Source organism: Sebastes umbrosus, chromosome 17 (genome assembly GCF_015220745.1).
Source record: "Sebastes umbrosus isolate fSebUmb1 chromosome 17, fSebUmb1.pri, whole genome shotgun sequence".
NCBI classification, from domain to species: Eukaryota; Metazoa; Chordata; class Actinopteri; order Perciformes; family Sebastidae; genus Sebastes; species Sebastes umbrosus.
This window is the reverse complement of record NC_051285.1, coordinates 29,983,621-30,002,886: the sequence shown is the minus strand read 5'-3', so window position 1 is coordinate 30,002,886 and position 19,266 is coordinate 29,983,621.

The window sequence follows — 19,266 nt, the reverse complement described above, 5'->3', positions numbered from 1 at the left end:
GCATGTGCGAGTGTTGCTGAATGTGTGTTACAGTCCACGTTACAGACGGTGGGATCGCTACAGAGCATCCTCTGCCAGCCATGGCCAACCAGTTCACTGCAGTGTGTGTGTGTGTGTGTGTGTGTGTATCACAGGATATATCTGTTGATTGGTGTGTGTGTGTGTGTGTGTGTGTGTGGGGGGGGGGGGGGGGGTGTTTGCATGTGCGAGTGTTGCTGAATGTGTGTTACAGTCCACGTTACAGACGGTGGGATCGCTACAGAGCATCCTCTGCCAGCCATGGCCAACCAGTTCACTGCAGTGTGTGTGTGTGTGTGTGTGTGTGCGCGCCGCTGGAAAAGAGAAGAAATTGATCAGCACAGGGAGGAACGTGTTCACCAGCGAAGGCTGGATGGAGGGTGTGTGAGGGAGAGAGAGAGAGAGAGAGAGGGAGAGAAAGAGCGAGGGCTGTCGCTGCAGACTCCTGCTGCAGTATCTCACTTTGGGCAGCAGCTGCATATACGGGGAGTAAGAGACACGAGACAAGCAGACAGGTACAGGGGGGGAGGCAGAGGACAGGAGATGCTGGAGAGGCAGGGCTTGGGGGGGTGGAAGGGTCAAATGTGGGAGGAGGGGGGGGAGGGAAAGGTAGCGGGATGCGGCGGCGGCTGGAGGAAGAAAATGTTTTTGGCTTTTTGTTTTCCTGCTCGGTGACGGCAGACCGGCGTCGAGGACCGGAGAGAGAGAGAGAGAGAGGAGGAATAAAAGTAGACGAGAGTCACGACATGCTGATGTCCTGGTGTCTGGAGCGGGGGGGAGGGGGGGGGGTTAAGATGCTGAGATGGAGCTGACAATGCAAGCGCTGGGATGGAGCTGGGGCTGGGAAGGAGGGGGGAGCAGGGGGGAGGAGAGGCGTCCCACCTCACTGACCTGCGTCTGGCTGCAGCTTCACCCCCCCCACCACCCCCATCTCTTTCTTTCACCCCCTTCTTCCCCTTCTTCTTCTGCCGCTGCCCTGCTCTCCCTCTGCTCTTCCTCTGCCTCTTCCTCATCCTCAGCTCGGAGGCGGATAACAAAAGGCGTCGTCGGTGGCAGACGGAGGAGCGGGCGTGCGAGGCAACGCGGAGCGGAGCGTTGGTTTCCGGAAGCCTCCACTTTGCCTGGCGTTCCCCTGAGAGACGCAGACAGTCAGAGACATCCATCCAGCTTGTTTCTGTAGTCTGAGGGGGAGGAGTTGAGAGGTGGGTGGTGGGATGGGATGGGATGGGGGGGGCGACGGGGTGGAGGAGGAGGTGGGGGGGCAGTCCGCGGTGTGTTCCGGTTCATGACAGGCAGATATGACATGGGAATGTTTTCAACATCACTTTGTTCACATTCTGCAGTTTGCTGGTGATTCATGTTCTGATGTGTTTCTATCTGAAGCTGCTCTTCTTCTTCTCTTCTTCTTCTCTTCTTCTTCTCTCTGCTTCGGTAGAAGCTCTTTTATGTTTGTTGCTTTTCTGACAACTTATTGCGTGCCGAGCTCGCCACCATGGCGGCAGAGTTGGGCAGGTAGGTGGAGGGTTGTGGCGTGGCGGGTGTTGCAGTCAGCGTGGAGTTTAACGTGTTCTGGTCGATGCCTCACAGCCTCACAGCCTCACAGCTCTCTCTGTGTTTGGTGTGTGAGAGCGAACGCTGTCGCTGCTTCGCCGCCAGAGGCTGAGCCTGCTAGCTGGCTCTCTGCGTCCAACCGGTCAGTGCAGACGGGTCTGGGTTCGGGTCCGACTGTCCTAGACTGATGATCGGCCGATGCTCTTTAGGACAAAGAGGCGAACCCGGCTGCTTGGCTGGGGGGGCTTCTCCTTCTCCAGCACAAAGGCTAGTTAGCTCAGAGCAGCCAGCGCAGCCAGAGCAGCCAGCGCAGCCTCTCTGCTGCTGTCTGGGTGCTGCTGTCTGGGTGCTGCATGGACGTCATTTCAGTCTGACCACCTTCCACCAATTCACCGCTTTGTCTGCCCTCTTCCTCTCTGTTCTCTGTTCTCTGTGGTTGTCCTGTATGTCGTATGTTGGATGTCATGTGTGTTAAAGCTGCCAATGCTTCTACCTTTGCATGTCTTTGTGTGCACGACCGAGCCGATGAGCCCTCCGAACTAAATAAGTTGATCTGCAGCGGAGCAGCGTGGAACCCGTTCTCTCCGTCCAGGACTCAGATCTGCTTTTTGTTTTTCAGATTTCAGCCCGTGTCTCATAGAATACATGAGGCTGAAATACACTACTTTATAGTGTCAGTGGTTGAGGAAGGGACAGTGAGTGTGTGTGTGTGTGTGTGTGTGTGTGTGTGTGAATGTGTCAGTGCCACTCAGTGCCCTGCAGCTGCCTGCAGCTCCTCAGTAGACTCTGTCGTACTTCACCTGCTCCCTGAGACCCTAACTTGTGAGCTCTCTTGATACAAAATCACGGGTTAGGCTCTCGGGACGCCGGCGGAGGGCACTATCGACTTTCTACCAAGCGAACGACCCCGACCGGGTGGAGTCGGACCGAAGCACCAACTGATTCACCGTTAACCGTGTGTAGACGTGGTAGGGACGACGTAGAGGAAGGAAGAGACGTGGAAAGGAAGTAGTCATGAAGAGCAGAATGTCTGTAGGAGTTGTGAAGCGTAGCAGCGATGGAGCTGAACTGTGCACGGAGGAATGTGCATGTTTGCTCATTTCTTTTCCCCCAAAAATTCATCAAGAACGTCTTTCATGATCGCAGCAGCGGCGTCATCGCCATCGCCGTATAACCGAACCAGTCACCTACTGCAGCGGTCTGTCCACCGACATCGTCACAACATCAACATCTCTGTTTGAATCCCGTTCAACTAACACATGATGTGATCAGAGCTGACAGGATCACGCAGAACCACGCAGAACCACTCACTCAGAACCACTCAGAACCATGCAGAACCACGCAGAACCACGCAGAACCACTCAGAACCACGCAGAACCACGCAGAACCACGCAGAACCACTCACTCAGAACCACTCAGAACCACGCAGAACCACGCAGAACCATGCAGAACCACTCAGAACCACGCAGAACCACTCAGAACCACGCAGAACCACCACACCCAGCCTGGTGGTGGTGAACCCACCGTCAGCACCAGAGTCACAGTAGAATCGTAGAGACCTAGTCGGTACATGATCCTCCATCACCAGTTCATGATCCTCCATCACCAGTTCATGATCCTCCATCACCAGTTCATGATCCTCACATACTCACATTTAAAGATTATAATACTCACATTTTACACTCGATCCCTCGACAGCAGCCAACTCATCTGTGTACTCCTCATTTATGTATTTTATTATTTATTAATTATTATTTTTTTAACACATCATTTTGAGTTTTTCAGCTCAACTCTCTGAGTGTAAAAATATTTGACAGTTATAATATTGTTTTCCAAAATCAAACTTCCAAAGTGTTAACCCTACTAATAATTAAATTATATTAATAATAATTATTATTATTAATTTTAATATATACGCAACCCCCAAGTACAAAAGCCAAATGTGTAGATTTAATATATATATATACATATATATATATTATCACAATGACAGAGCAATTTTTTTTAAACACACTAATTTGAATAGAAACTGGAATCATGTTTATGGTTTAATAAATGAATTTAAACGGTTGGAGGACAGCAGACACACTGAGATCTATCTGATCAAATACAATCTGACTATAAAAATCAACGACACTTTTAAAGTGGAATTTTATGGCCTTTCTTATAATTTGATAATTTCTGTGTAAATGTTCTGTTGTCGTGAGACGCCACAAACAAAGTGGTTAATGGTGTAAATCAATATCTGAAGTGGAGGCTGACAGACAGACAGACAGACAGACAGACAGACAGACCAACGGGCCGGCCGGTAAAAAGACGAGACGTTGAATAGAGAATGAAAGTATGTGTTTGTTCTGAAGAGGCCTGTAGAAGAGCAGTAGACTGTAGAAGACAGTAGACTGTAGAAGAGCAGTTGTAATGAATGAGCTTCTCTTCGTGGTGCATCCTGCAGCTTGACCTGGTTCTGTAGCTCTGCGTTGCTCCCGAGGCAGCGTGCTGTTCTAACCTCATTCCTGCTAAATTACCCAAATTAGGAATTCAGTTCAAAACAATTGATTTTCTCTCTCTCTCTTCCTCTGCTCTCCATCTCTCTCCCTAATTATCATTTTTTTCTCCCACCCCCCGTTTGGGTTCGTGGTGAACAATGGCAATGCCAACTAATCAGTGTGTGGCGGTGCCACCGAGCCACCGAGCCACCGAGCCCCCCCAGCAACAGCTGAAGCAGCGCCGTGCCCCGTGAATACCAAACAGCCAGCACGGTGCGACAAGTGCTGAGCAGTCAGACGCAGCGCAGCCGGAGCAGAGCTGGTGCCCACAGAACAGCCAGACAGTTTTATTATTATGGTCTGTCTGACACGCAGCAGAGTCTGGCAACACCCGAACCCCCCCACCACCACCACCACCACCACCAACAGTAACAAAGCAGCAGGCTCAGAGCAATCCGCCAAGGATCCAATAAATATAAATATCACCCCGTAAAACCAACCAGCTCAGCTCCCGGCTGGACGGGGGGGGCGGATATAAACTTTGTTCAAAGTCAAACTGGAGCTCACTGAGCTGCTGCTGAATGGACTCAATATTACACATTATATCACACATTACACATTACAGTACACATTATATTACACATTATATCACACATTGCACATTACACATTATATTACACATTACACATTACACATTATATTACACATTATATTACACATTACACATTATATTACACATTACACATTATATCACACATTACACGTTATATTACACATTATATTACACATTACAGTACACATTATATTACACATTATATCACACATTACACATTACAGTACACATTATATTACACATTATATCACACATTGCACATTACACATTATATTACACATTACACATTACACATTATATTACACATTATATTACACATTACACATTATATTACACATTACACATTATATCACACATTACACGTTATATTACACATTATATTACACATTATATTACACATTATATCACACATTGCACATTACACATTATATTACACATTACACATTACACATTATATTACACATTACACATTATATTACACATTACACATTATATCACACATTACACGTTATATTACACATTATATTACACATTACACATTATATTACACATTACATTACACATTATATTACACATTACACATTATATTACACATTATACATTACAGTACACATTATATTACACATTACACATTACATTACACATTATATTACACATTACATTACACATATTACACATTACACATTATATTACACATTACATTACACATTACACATTATATTACACATTATATATTACACATTACACATTATATTACACATTATATTACACATTACACAATATATTACACATACATTATATTACACATTATATTTACACATTATATTACACATTACATTACACAATATATTACACATTACACATATTACACATTACACATTATATTGCACATTATATTACACATTACACATTATATTGCACATTATATTACACATTACACATTATATTGCACATTATATTACACATTACACATTATATTACACATTATACATTATATTGCACATTACTTTACACATTACACATTACATTACACATTACACATTACGCATTGTATTACACATAACATTACACATTACCGTTACCCATTACACATTATATTACACATTACATTAAACATTACTTTACACATTATATTACCCATTACACATTACACATTACACATTACACATTACATATTATATTACACATTATATTACACATTACACATTACTCTGCCTCTGACAGGACGGGGATCAAACCTCCTTCAGGGAAACGTTTTTTCTGTAAAAGCTGTAATTTTATTGACTCATAAAACTAAATTAATTTGACATTTTTATATATCTTTGACCTTTAGAGAAAGACGTTGGATATATAATAATAATATAATAATAATAATAATAATAATGTTGATGAAGGTGAAGCTTTTTGTTTCCCTTCCTACTGAGTTAATAATTAATATTTAATATTAACCTGCCTCATTTTATTAATGTCAGTTGATTAGTGTATGAGATGTGAATATATCTGACATGAGAATGTGTCTGTTTAATAATGAGTAATGAATAATGAGTTTAATATGATATATATATATATATATATATATATATATATATTATATAAATATCTTTTCATTTTGATATAATAAGATAGAGTCATAGAAAATCTGTAAGTGGCTGTCAAGGTGAAATCACTTAACAGCGTATAGTGGTAGCTTTTATTAATAAAAGCATTTATATACTGTGTTTACACACTAAATAATATTAAAATAAAAACTATAAATTAATGACAATTAAGACAAAGATGTTAAAAACTGAAACTGATGAAGCAGAAATTCAACGTTTTCTTCATTGTGAGTAAATAAAGTCTCAGCTGAGTGTATTTAATATTATAAATATGGTGTAATAATAATAAGGTTTATTTAATAATATAAATATGGTGTAATAATAATAAGGTGTATTTAATAATATAAATATGGTGTAATAATAATAAGGTGTATTTAATAATATAAATATGGTGTAATAATAATAAGGTGTATTTAATAATATAAATATGGTGTAATAATAATAATTATAAGGTGTATTTAATAATATAAATATGGTGTAATAATAATAATTATAAGGTGTATTTAATAATATAAATATGGTGTAATAATAATAATTATAAGATGTATTTATTAATATAAATATGGTGTAATAATAATAAGGTGTATTTAATAATATAAATATGGTGTAATAATAATAATGTGTATTTACTATTATAAATATGGTGTAATAATAATAAGATATTTAATAATATAAATATGGTATAATAATAATAATGTGTTTTTAATAATATAAATATGGTGTAATAATAATAATGTGTATTTACTATTATAAATATGGTGTAATAATAATAAGATATTTAATAATATAAATATGGTATAATAATAATAATGTGTTTTTAATAATATAAATATGGTGTAATAATAATACATTTTATTTATCAATATAAATATGGTGTAATAATAATAATAAGGTGTATTGAATAATACAAATATGGTGTAGTAATAAGATGTTGTTAATAATATAAATATGGTGTAATAGTACGGTGTTGTCTCGGCTCGGCTCGGCTCGGTTCAGATGAAGCAGCGGCTCCAGCTGATGGACCCTCAGTGTGTCCCAGAGATTAGCCTCCATTGTTCGGAGGGGGGGTGTAACTCGCCGCTCCAGATAACAGGAAGAAGGAATCAGGACAGATCAGCGTTGGGGGGGTCGGTTGGTTTATTCCTGCATTGATCGTCAGCTGGTGGTGTTGGTGGAGCAGCTCAGTGTTCAGCGGGGGGGAGGCGGGGCGTCAGGTAGGCCTGATAGCGGCGGGGGCGGGGGGGGCGTCTGAGTTTCCAGACACTGCGGCAGGAGGCCAGACAGTCACCTGAACACACACACACACACACACACACACACACACACACACACACTAGTGAGCTGATGACACCACACACATCACCAGGGCAACAACATGCAGACGCACATTTTATACACAACCCCCGTCCCCGTCCCCGTCCCCGTCCCCGTCTCCGTCCCCAATGAGACAATTCAATTGAGTTTTTAATTCAGTGGAGGATATAAACTGATGTCATCGTCTACGTGCACCAACAGAAGTTTCTCTTTTATTCTCTGGACGATGGGACGACAGAAAAACTCCATTAACTCCTACCTATCGTAAAGGACAGCGCTGTAGTCTGGACACTGAGGGACACTGAGGGACACTGAGGGACACAGAGGGACACTGAGGGATACTGAGGGACACCGAGGGAAATTTAAGGCCCGTGGACGCAGAAGGACACTGAGGGACACTGAGGGACGCAGAAGGACACTGAGGGACACTGAGGGACGCAGAGGGACACTGAGGGACACAGAGGGACATTGAGGGACACTGAGGGACACAGAGGGACACTGAGGCTGATGATTGAAAAGCAAACAGAAAGGCAGCAGACTGCCGGCCGGAGGACCAGAGAGGTCTCAGCACAGCTAAATGGAATGATCCCACACCTGCTTCAGTGTGTGTGTGTGTGTGTGTGTGTGTGTGTGTGTGTCCACAGTATTTAAGGGTGTACCCCCCCCCCCCCTTTCTGATCTGTGATTCACTTCGGGGCGTTGCCATGGAAACCTGCTATCTGGCCAGCAGCTTGATGGACTTATTGAACTGTGACTGGCTGGATAATTATGGTCTGTCCTGCAGGTCGGACGTCTAGAGGCTGGGACGTTAATGTGACCTCTAGCTGGAGCTTTTAACCCCTCGGTCACCAGACAGTGGAGCTGGTCGGACCAATCACAGCCACTCTGTCAGCCTCTTTATGACGCCAACGCTGCGTTAGAGCAGCGTTAGAGCCGCAGTAGAGCTGCATTAGAGCTGCAGTAGAGCTGCATTAGAGCTGCAGTAGAGCTGCATTAGAGCTGTATTAGAGCTGCAGTAGAGCTGCATTAGAGCTGTATTAGAGCTTCAGTAGAGCTGCATTAGAGCTGTATTAGAGCTGCAGTAGAGCTGCATTAGAGCTGTATTAGAGCTTCATTAGAGCTGCATTAGAGCTGCAGTAGAGCTGTATTAGAGCTGTATTAGAGCTTCATTAGAGCTGCAGTAGAGCTGCATTAGAGCTGCAGTAGAGCTGCAGTAGAGCTGCATTAGAGCTGTATTAGAGCTTCAGTAGAGCTGCATTAGAGCTGTATTAGAGCTTCAGTAGAGCTGCATTAGAGCTGTATTAGAGCTGCAGTAGAGCTGCAGTAGAGCTGTATTAGAGCTTCATTAGAGCTGCATTAGAGCTGCAGTAGAGCTGCATTAGAGCTGCATTAGAGCTGCAGTAGAGCTGCATTAGAGCTGTATTAGAGCTTCAGTAGAGCTGCATTAGAGCTGTATTAGAGCTTCAGTAGAGCTGCATTAGAGCTGTATTAGAGCTGCAGTAGAGCTGCAGTAGAGCTGTATTAGAGCTTCATTAGAGCTGCATTAGAGCTGCAGTAGAGCTGCATTAGAGCTGTATTAGAGCTGCAGTAGAGCTGCATTAGAGCTGTATTAGAGCTTCATTAGAGCTGCATTAGAGCTGCAGTAGAGCTGTATTAGAGCTATATTAGAGCTTCATTAGAGCTGCAGTAGAGCTGCAGTAGAGCTGCATTAGAGCTGTATTAGAGCTTCATTAGAGCTGCAGTAGAGCTGCATTAGAGCTGTATTAGAGCTGCAGTAGAGCTGTATTAGAGCTTCATTAGAGCTGCAGTAGAGCTGCATTAGAGCTGTATTAGAGCTGCAGTAGAGCAGCGTTAGAGCTGCATTAGAGCTGCATTAGAGCAGCGTTAGAGCTTCAGTAGAGCTGCATTAGAGCTGTATTAGAGCTTCATTAGAGCTGTATTAGAGCAGCGTTAGAGCTGCAGTAGAGCTGCATTAGAGCTGTATTAGAGCTTCATTAGAGCTGTATTAGAGCAGCGTTAGAGCTGCAGTAGAGCTGTGTTAGATCAGCGTTAGAGCAGCGTTAGAGCTGCAGTAGAGCTGTATTAGAGCTTCATTAGAGCAGCTCTACTGCAGCGTTAGAGTCAGTTATTTTAGAATAAAACCTGTGTTGACTTGTGTTTGGAGGTAAAACTTGTCCCTCTAGCAGACACATGTTCATCCAGCCAGTCACGTTGTGCCGGGTTGCTTTGTGCCCTCTAACGGGTCATGACCATAAATTCCTGGTGTGTCCTGGAGTGCAGCCGCTCGGCTCCTGAGCCGGTGGACACTTGAATGATCACAGTGTGTTCTGAGATTCCACCGCTAAAGAGTTCAGAGATGAACTGGGCTACGTTTGCTTCCTAATATGGTCAACGCTGCTGTGTTTCCTGTTCTCACACACCTGTTCTAACCTGCTGTCTCTTCTTGTTTAGGAGCCCTGACAGTCGTCTCCTTGTCTCCTTGTCTCCTTGTTTCCGCGGTCAAAGGTAAGACAAGTTACAACTTCACCAGCTCAGATATCAGGCCGATACCTCAGAGAGCTGGATGGATATCAGTAACAATTCTATTTCATTCTATGTTTATATACTACATACATTAGAGACTTAATTTGAATTCCTGTTTCAGTTTTGATTAATTTGTTGCTGCATTAAAAATGTTTACACTTGAATTGTGATTCCGGTTAATTTTGAGTATGTTTCACCAAGTCGCTGGTGTGCAATTTATTATTTTAATAATAAATAAATATTCAGTAAATTTGTATCTATGTATTTATTTATTACATTTTGTCTTATAAAGTTAGGAAAGCGATGTTTAAGTTAAGTTGCCTCACACATAACAGAATGATCCCAGTCACATACATACCCATACGTGATACCGCGTACCGATCCGATACCCACAGCCCCGGTATCGGTATGGGTATGGGTACCGGTATCGGTATGGGTATCGGTGTCGGTGTCGGTATCGGTGTCAGTCTGGGTATCAGTATTTTTATGACTGTATGTGACTGCGTTGTTCAGCTCGAGCGTGTTGCAGCAGCAGCAGAGTGAGTCAGTAAAAGTGTCAGTGGGCCGTAACAGACGGCCTGAAGCAGCTAATTAGCTCAGAGTCATTACGGAGCCGCTCGGCTCGGCCCGGCTCGGCCCAGGTGTCCACCGTTCCACTGAGCTCAGAGAGAGAGCAGACGACCTTTTACTCTGCTCCGTCCCACTGCAGTCACTTAAAACAGTGATGGATGGTTCCCTCAACACCCCCGGCTCCCCAGCAGCCCCTCGTTCTCCTCCTCCTCCTCCTCCTCTCCTCCTCTCCTCCTCCTCCTCTCCTCCTCCTCTCCTCCTCCTCCTCCTCTCGTCTCCTCCTCCTCCTCTCCTCCTCTCCTCCTCCTCTGGCCTGATTTGTCCTCTCCGTCCTCTCCGTCCTCTCCTTCCTCTCCTTCCTCTCCTTCCTCTCCCTCTACCATCCCTCCATCCTTCCCCCCTTTCTCTCTGTTCTTCAGAATGAAGAGGAGGAAGAGGAAGAGGAAAGGTGGGGGGTGTTTCCTGCCGGCACAGAGCAGAGTCTACCCCCCCCCCCCCCCATCAGTATGCAGAGGCTGTTGTTCAGGTGACATGGAGGCTGGATCAGGTCTGGAGGAGGACTGGAGGAACATGAGCAGTGAGGAGGAGAGCGGGACAGCAGGTAAGGACAATGAGAACGAGGGGGACGGGGACGGGGAGGGGGGAGGACGAAGGAGAGGGACGGACTTCTTTTAAGGACTTAACACCCCCCCCCACACACACACACACGCACACAACCTTTACACTGCTGTAATGCACACACACATCTGATCTACGGTTAAGGACAGGAGTCGTGTGTCTTTAACCAAAAATCACTATCTGAGTTCTGCTCGCGGTAAATATCTATAATTATAAATATATATTATATATATGTATCATATATATATATACATACATATATATATATATATATATATATATGTATATAAATATACACAGTATATATAATAATACATATCTGCTGAGTTCTGCTCGGTGTAAATATCTATAATAATAAATATATAATATATATATATATATATATATATATATGTATATATATATATATGTATATATATTATATAATAACAAATATCTGCTTGGATTATGATGCAGTTTTGTGTGTTAATAAAATATTCTATATTTTACTTGGTGTTTCCAAAATGCATTAAATTACAAATATATGTTTCTTGTATTTTCTATGTATTCATTATTATTATAGATGTTATAATATCAGAATCAGGTTTATTCTAGGGATGCACCGATACCGATACCGGGTCGGATATCGGGCCGATACTGACTCAAACAGCTGGATCAGGTATCAGTGACAATGGGGGCCGATCTATTCAGCTCAATTTAATGTTACTATATATATTATTATTATTATATACATTATTCACTGTGTGAATAATTCTTGTTTCAGTTTTGATTCATTTGTTGCTGCATTAAAAAGATTTAAACTATAATTCCTGTTCATTTAGTAAAGTTTCTACCAGGTCGCTGCTGTACGATTAATTATTTTAATAACAAAGAATAATTAAATCAATTTATATCTGTGTATTTATTAGTCACATTTTGTTTAACAATTTTAAGAAAGCGATATTTAAGTCCAGCCGGGTGTCGTCTTACACATGACAGAATGATCTCAGTCTCTTCCACACAGTGAGACATACAGCTGATCAATTAAACACTGGTATCGGACGGTACCCAAAGCCCAGGTATCGGCATCGGCATCGGTATCGGTGTGTCCCTGGTATATGTCCATATATGGACTGTGACTGTGGTTGTCTGCAGCTCTCTCTCAATATACAGAACAGAAATAACAGCATTAGAGTAATAACACAATAATAAAGATTGAAATGAAATGTGTGTATACGAGTCAGGTGTTCTGGTCGTGTGTGTGTGTGTCTGCTGCTCATGTTTAAATATTGATTTATCTATTAAATAAAGGTCTGATATGTTGAATCTGTTCTGTGTGTGGTTCTGTTGTGTTTCATTGAAGCAAACAAAGAGTGAATCCTCAAGTTTTATTGTTTCACTGCTTTTATTCCCCTTGATGGAGACGAGGCTGGGTCAACACGGAGAGAGGTGTGTGTTCTGTGTGTGTGTGTGTGTGTGTGTGTGTGTGTGTGTGTGTGTGTGTGTGTGCGTGTGTGTGTGTGTGTATGTGTGCGTGTGTTAGCAGAGCAGTGCGGCCAGGCTGCAGATATCATCCATCTCCCTGTCAGCGGCCCAAGGGCTGCTGGGTAAAATGGCAGCCCCCCCCCCCACCACCCAGTACAGAACGCCATTAACCCGGCGATCAGACCGGGAAAAGAACACGGAGCTCAGCCGGGCCGCCGCCGCCGCCGCCGCCGCCGCCGCCAGCTGCTGCTGCACGTCCTATCAGCTCCCATCATGCACCAGCTGAGACTCTGAGCGGCAACACTTTATACTACAGTCACATTACAGCTGCATCACATCTAACTACCACGTCATCGTCATAGTAACTACCACGTCATCGTCATAGTAACTACCACGTCATAGTAACTACCAGGTCATCGTCATAGTAACTACCAGGTCATCGTCATAGTAACTACCAGGCCATTGTCATAGTAACTACCAGGTCATCGTCATAGTAACTACCAGGTCATAGTAACTACCAGGTCATAGTAACTACCAGGTCATAGTTACAGTAACTACCAGGTCATATCTCTGACTTGATGACGTTGCAGGATTTCATTTATAGAGTGTATTTTCAGAATAAGAGTCTTGCTGCTGACAGCGGTAACAGGATTACATGCTCTCTGTTAGCCGTGACTAACGGTGTTATAAAGCTGCTGTCAGACTTTCTATAGCTTTTGTTATACGAGCCAGCGTCTCCCATCTCTCTCTCTCTCTCTCTCTCTCCCTGTCTCTCTGTTTCCATCTCTGTAATCATTCAATTAGTACTCATTCATATTCATATCAATATTAATATGTGTAACTGTGAGCAACTTCCTGTTTTCCTGCTTCTTATTTTAGTTTTATATTTTCAAAAAGTGTTTCTCACAGAGAGACGAAGGTCAACGGTCACATCTTCACGTCTAATTAACACAATGAATAATAACTCATTTATTCACATGATTTATCCACTATTATATATATATATATATATATAATATATATATACAGTTTATATAATAATAAATATCTGCTGAGTTCTGCTCAGTGTAAATATCTATAATAATAAATATATATAATATATATATAATAATAATAATCATAATAACAAATATATAATATATATATACAGTATATATAATAATAAATATCTGCTGAGTTCTGCTCGGTGTAAATATCTATAATAATAAATATAACATATATATTTTATTATATCGGACTCAAATGAATATGGATATACTGTGAATAGTATATATATAGTAATAGTATAATATTTTTGGTTATAAGTTTTATGTAAACTGTACAATAGATTCATCTTTTTATACATCAGAAACTATTGACATATAACCACATTTAAGTGATGTATAGATATAACTGTATATGTATGATGATTAAAGCTGTTTCAGTTCCCTCAGTAGAACATTACATCAGACGCTGAGCTCATCCTGAACCTCAGTGATCGGCCTCGTTCTAAAGCAACACAGCTATATCTGAATCAACACAAAGCATTTGTTCCTGGTTAACGACGTCACTGTTGGAAGAACCAGAGGCTGGTAATACGTCTATGGAATAAACCTTTAACTATCTAAGAGGTGGATTCATGTTTATGTTTCTACATTTGATATCAATGCAGAGTTAGATGTTTTCTTCCGAGTGAAGTGATGAAGATGAGCAGATCAGACTAACGGGAATACGAACATACTCGTATATAACGTTCATCTGTTCATCCTGACAACATGTAATCAATCTAAACATGGAATATTGACTCAAACTTTATAATGACATATTGACAGAAGATGGAAATAAACAATGTGAGATTTGAGACAGGTTTTCGTGGCAGAGGGAGGTTCATTCAGTCCCGGGTCAGAGCCGATCAGAGCTGATCAGAGCTGTATAGATCTCTGATTATTGTTCATTAATGAACAAACCATCTATTTGTTGGGTGGGAGGTGATGTCTGTTAGCCACAGAAACACAGAAACTACTCTGATGTTAACAGGAAAACAACAGAAGACAACCCTCTGAACAACATGGAACTACCGTTATAATGTCTCCATCACATTAACTCAATAAAGAGTGATTAACAGTTAAAGACTAAATAATATCATCACTTCAGCAACCTGCGTCTCTTCAGCTCCTCTCCAGCGGCTCTGTGGATTTATAAACATGGAAATGAATAACTGTTTGTTGTTTACATTTTCATTTTTATCTATCATTGTTGTAGGTCTATGGTACGACGGTACGACGGAGTATTAGGAACACACTGAGGGAAAATAATAGATCTGAGATTTAGAGAATAAAGTCATAATATTATAAAGTAGTAATTTTACATGTTATTTTTCTCATAATATTATGACTTTTTTCTCGTAATATTCTGACTTTATTGTGTAAATCTCAGACGTGTTTTCCCTCAATGTGGCCCTAATACTCCGTAGTACATTGTCTCTTTGGCCCTCACTGCATTAGACTTATATACTATATACTTAGACTATAAACTGTGTTACCTTCATCACAATGATCACATGTTTTGCTGCTCCAGATGGCTTTTTGACAGTAAAGGTTGCTGACCCCTGACCCCTGCCTTATATCAACGCAGAATAATGTAATGAATTAACATTTGCCTGTTATATATATATATATATATATATATATATATATACTGTGAGCAGTTATTAACACACTATAATGTCTTTATAAAGACATTATAAATGGTGTATAAAATGATAACTCAACTGTAATCATGTGTTCATATTTAATGACAGATCTGAAGTACTCATGTATTATGTTTACTAATTGTATGTATTTATTTACATCTCCATGACAACGGAGCCGAAAGCCCACGGTGAAATCCAGTAAGTGACCCTTGAGTTAAGACACACACATCAGTTTAACAGCTGTCTGCGGATGCTTTCTGTATTCATTAATAAATGTTTTATAACACAATAAGGTTTGTTTGTGTGTGTTATTATCATATTTACATAAATGCTTTACAGCTGTATGTTATACTGTGTTATCAATCATTCATTAACTGTTTATACATCAGCTATGGATGCACTCAAAGATGTATATTAGTGCTGTTAAAGTTAACGTGATAATAACACGTAAACACAAATATCAGATTAGCTTGTTGTGAAAGAGGTTAAATAACGCTGCACATTAATGTTAAATGTTTTTTAAACATTAAAAAAGGTGCTTCCATGTGGTGTTGTAAATGACTCCTCTGGTAGAAAGCACAGTGATTGTAGTTTTCTGTAGGTTTTCTCCTCAGAAGCTTTTCCACATGTGTGTTTGGTTTTAGAGTTCATGTTTCACAGAGAGACAAACAGAGAAATGTAAACCGCAAATGACAAATCCAGCAGGTCGTACTGTATGATGTCATGCTGTTATGTATTGATCTCTCTCTCTGACGGAGGTCACACGGTTCCTTTTGGTGTATTAAAGGGAGAATGTTTCATGTTGTGTTTCCTTGTTAGTGATTCAGGACTCAGGAAGAAGAATCAAAGTGAACTACTGAAGCTCATTTCTCAGAAATGACTCAGAAGCTCATTTTTTAACTACTGAAGGAAGCTCGTATTTCCTCTCTAACCTGTAGGACCTGAACGCAGCATCACACACTCCTAAAAACAGCAACTTAAACTTAAAATACACTATAGTTCAAGAGTAAGAATTTAAGTATTTATACACATCAGGGCTGTCAATTGATTCAAATATTTCATCATGATTAATCGTATGATTGTCCGTAGTTAATCGCTATTAATCTCAAATTAATCTCACATTTTTATCTGTTCTAAATGAACCTTAAAGGAGTCAAGTATTTAATCCTTTTATCAACATGGTAGTGAACATTTAGTGTAAGTCTGGAGTGTTATTTAACCTCCTTCATGACCAGCCAGTCTGACATGGTTGGTACCGATGGATTCATCAGGTTCTCTAGTTACTATGATACCAGTAGTAGTAGTAGTAGTAGATACCAGTATCTTCACCTGAGCTGCTACAACCTCAACATTGCAAGTTGCTTTAAAGAAATGAGTGGCGTTATAACGAATGTAACTTTGCCAGCTTTAGTTTCTACGTAGAGAGTTTCCACTTCTTCTCCTCTGTGACCGAAAACAGAAATGAAAAGTTAAAATGCATCGATCAATCCTCATGTACTACTTCTCTCTGATTAAAGCTGCTCACATGTTTTAGGTCCTATAAACCTCATACAGCCTGAAGGCCTCCACACTGAGAGCACACACACATACACACACACACACACGCACACACACACGCACACACACACACGCACACACACACACACACACACACACACACACGTATATCTTCTGTTTATTGATTCATCTTTATTTCACAGTCTCACACAACAATGATGGCGGCCACGGCTCGCCACGCAGCCAGGCGAGCGTGCACCTCCTCGCGTCCTGCCGTGCACGCTGAGCAGCGCGTTGCAGGAGTAGAACACTTGAATATACAGATGTCTCCGTCCCTCACAGGCTCAGTGGTGCTGCACAGCAGACAGCAGACACACTACTGCTGCTGCTGCTGCTCCGGCCTGTCAGACAGACATCCATCAGCAGAGACGCAGCATACAGACGTCTCACTGCGGCTCTGTCTCAGTGATGTAAATGACTGCAGAGGACAGACGGGTGTCAGAATTAGCTGCCGGAACAGGGACAGACAGAGCTGCTGTGTTCTCGCTGCGTTAAGAAGACGCTGTGTCATCTGTGAGAAGCTGGTTCAAGACTCAGCTCAGAGACAGTTCAGGGTTACTGACAACCGTTCATACCAGAGGTCGACGTAGTGACCTCACACAGTCTGTGAAACAGGTTTTAAAGAAGACCATCCCCTCCAGATGTTCCTCATCTTCATACAGTAATAACAATGAGTCAGTAATGTCCTCAGGTCTAGTCCTCATGAGCAGAGCTCAAAGTCTGCAGAGCTTCTTCTCACCACACAGACGGAGCTCTGGCTCCATCTCCTGGTGGATGTGAGGACATCAACAGTTTAACGCCTCATGACAGATTAAAGCTGCAGTAGGCAGAATGTTTCTGGCATCACTGGGCAAAAATCCCATAATAACCTTTCACCTTTGGTATTTCCTCAACAGATCTCAACATCACAAACATTCTCATGTTACAGCTAAACAGTTCAAGATGATTCTGAGAACATCTGAGGAGAGAAAGAGGCATTAACTAGGGATGCACTGATAACACTTTATTTCAGACCGAGTACAAGTACTTACATTTGGGTACTCTCCGATACCGAGTACCGATACGAGTACTTCTCTGTGCCTAAAGACCCTCGTTAACAGCCAGCTGGAGGGTGTGAGCGACACACGGCAGGCTGGGGAGTCCCGCATACGAGGCGGTGCGCCGCCACCGGCTCTAGGTCGGCTTGAAAAGGCTCGGGGCGAAGGTGCTTCCGTGGACAAAGTGTCACCGCGGCGGACTGTCCTCAGTGCGCCCCAACCGCGTTGTGCCCCCAGATCGGGGCTCGGCCCACGTAAAAGGCGGCAGGGGTCTGTGGTGATGTCTGCAACCCACCGACCCGTCTTGAAACACGGACCAAGGAGTCTAACGCACGCGCGAGTCAGAGGGTGCAAGCAAAACCCACCTCAACACCTGGACTGATAAAACCCAGAGTTCTCTGTGAGTCGCTGCATATAAACAGTAATTATGTAAATCAAACAGCAAACGGTTCCATTAGTTATTATCGGACTCCTGGTGAAGTCTCCTGACTCCCACACAGAGAATATGAAACACATGACTGACTGATGGTATTAAAGGAGTCAGAGAGAGGAAACAAACATCTGTATCCAGCTGTGGGCTGAAGAGAGCGACCGGCAGCATGAAGATGAAGTGAATGAAACTCTGAGTTATAAGTTCAGAAGAAGACGGAGCTCCGCTGGCTGCTACGCTGTCACTGTCAATTATTACTCTTCTACCCTCAGACATCAGACCTCAGACATCAGACATCAGACCTGGACCAGCAGGTGACAGTAAGACACATGTTAGAATGTGGACAGACTTTGGGCTCTGTTTTGTCGTCTTATGCAGATATCCCTTCCTGAAGAGCCTCCTCTTCCTCATTCTCTTCCTCAGCCTCATGGGGGCTGTACAGTACATATACTCTTATGAAGATGGATGTGGTACATCCCTGATGTATTTCCTAGTGTCTGGATAGTCTGAGGATCAGCACACAGTCAACACAGCCCCACTGAAGGAGATAAACACGGTGTGTGTGTGTGTGTGTGTGTGTGTGTGTGTGTGTGTGTGCCGTCGCTTCACTGATTACTGAGTGTTTACCCAGAGAAGTGAAGCAAACAGATGTTCAAAGTTACATCAAACAATGAACCCCTCTGAGGAAATAACAGTGACAGACACACATCTGGAGGATGATATAAAATCATATTCTATTGATAGAGGTTATATATTCCTTCATATTTGACATGGGAACTACCTGATGTTGCTCACCTGGTCTGTGGTGTCGGTGGT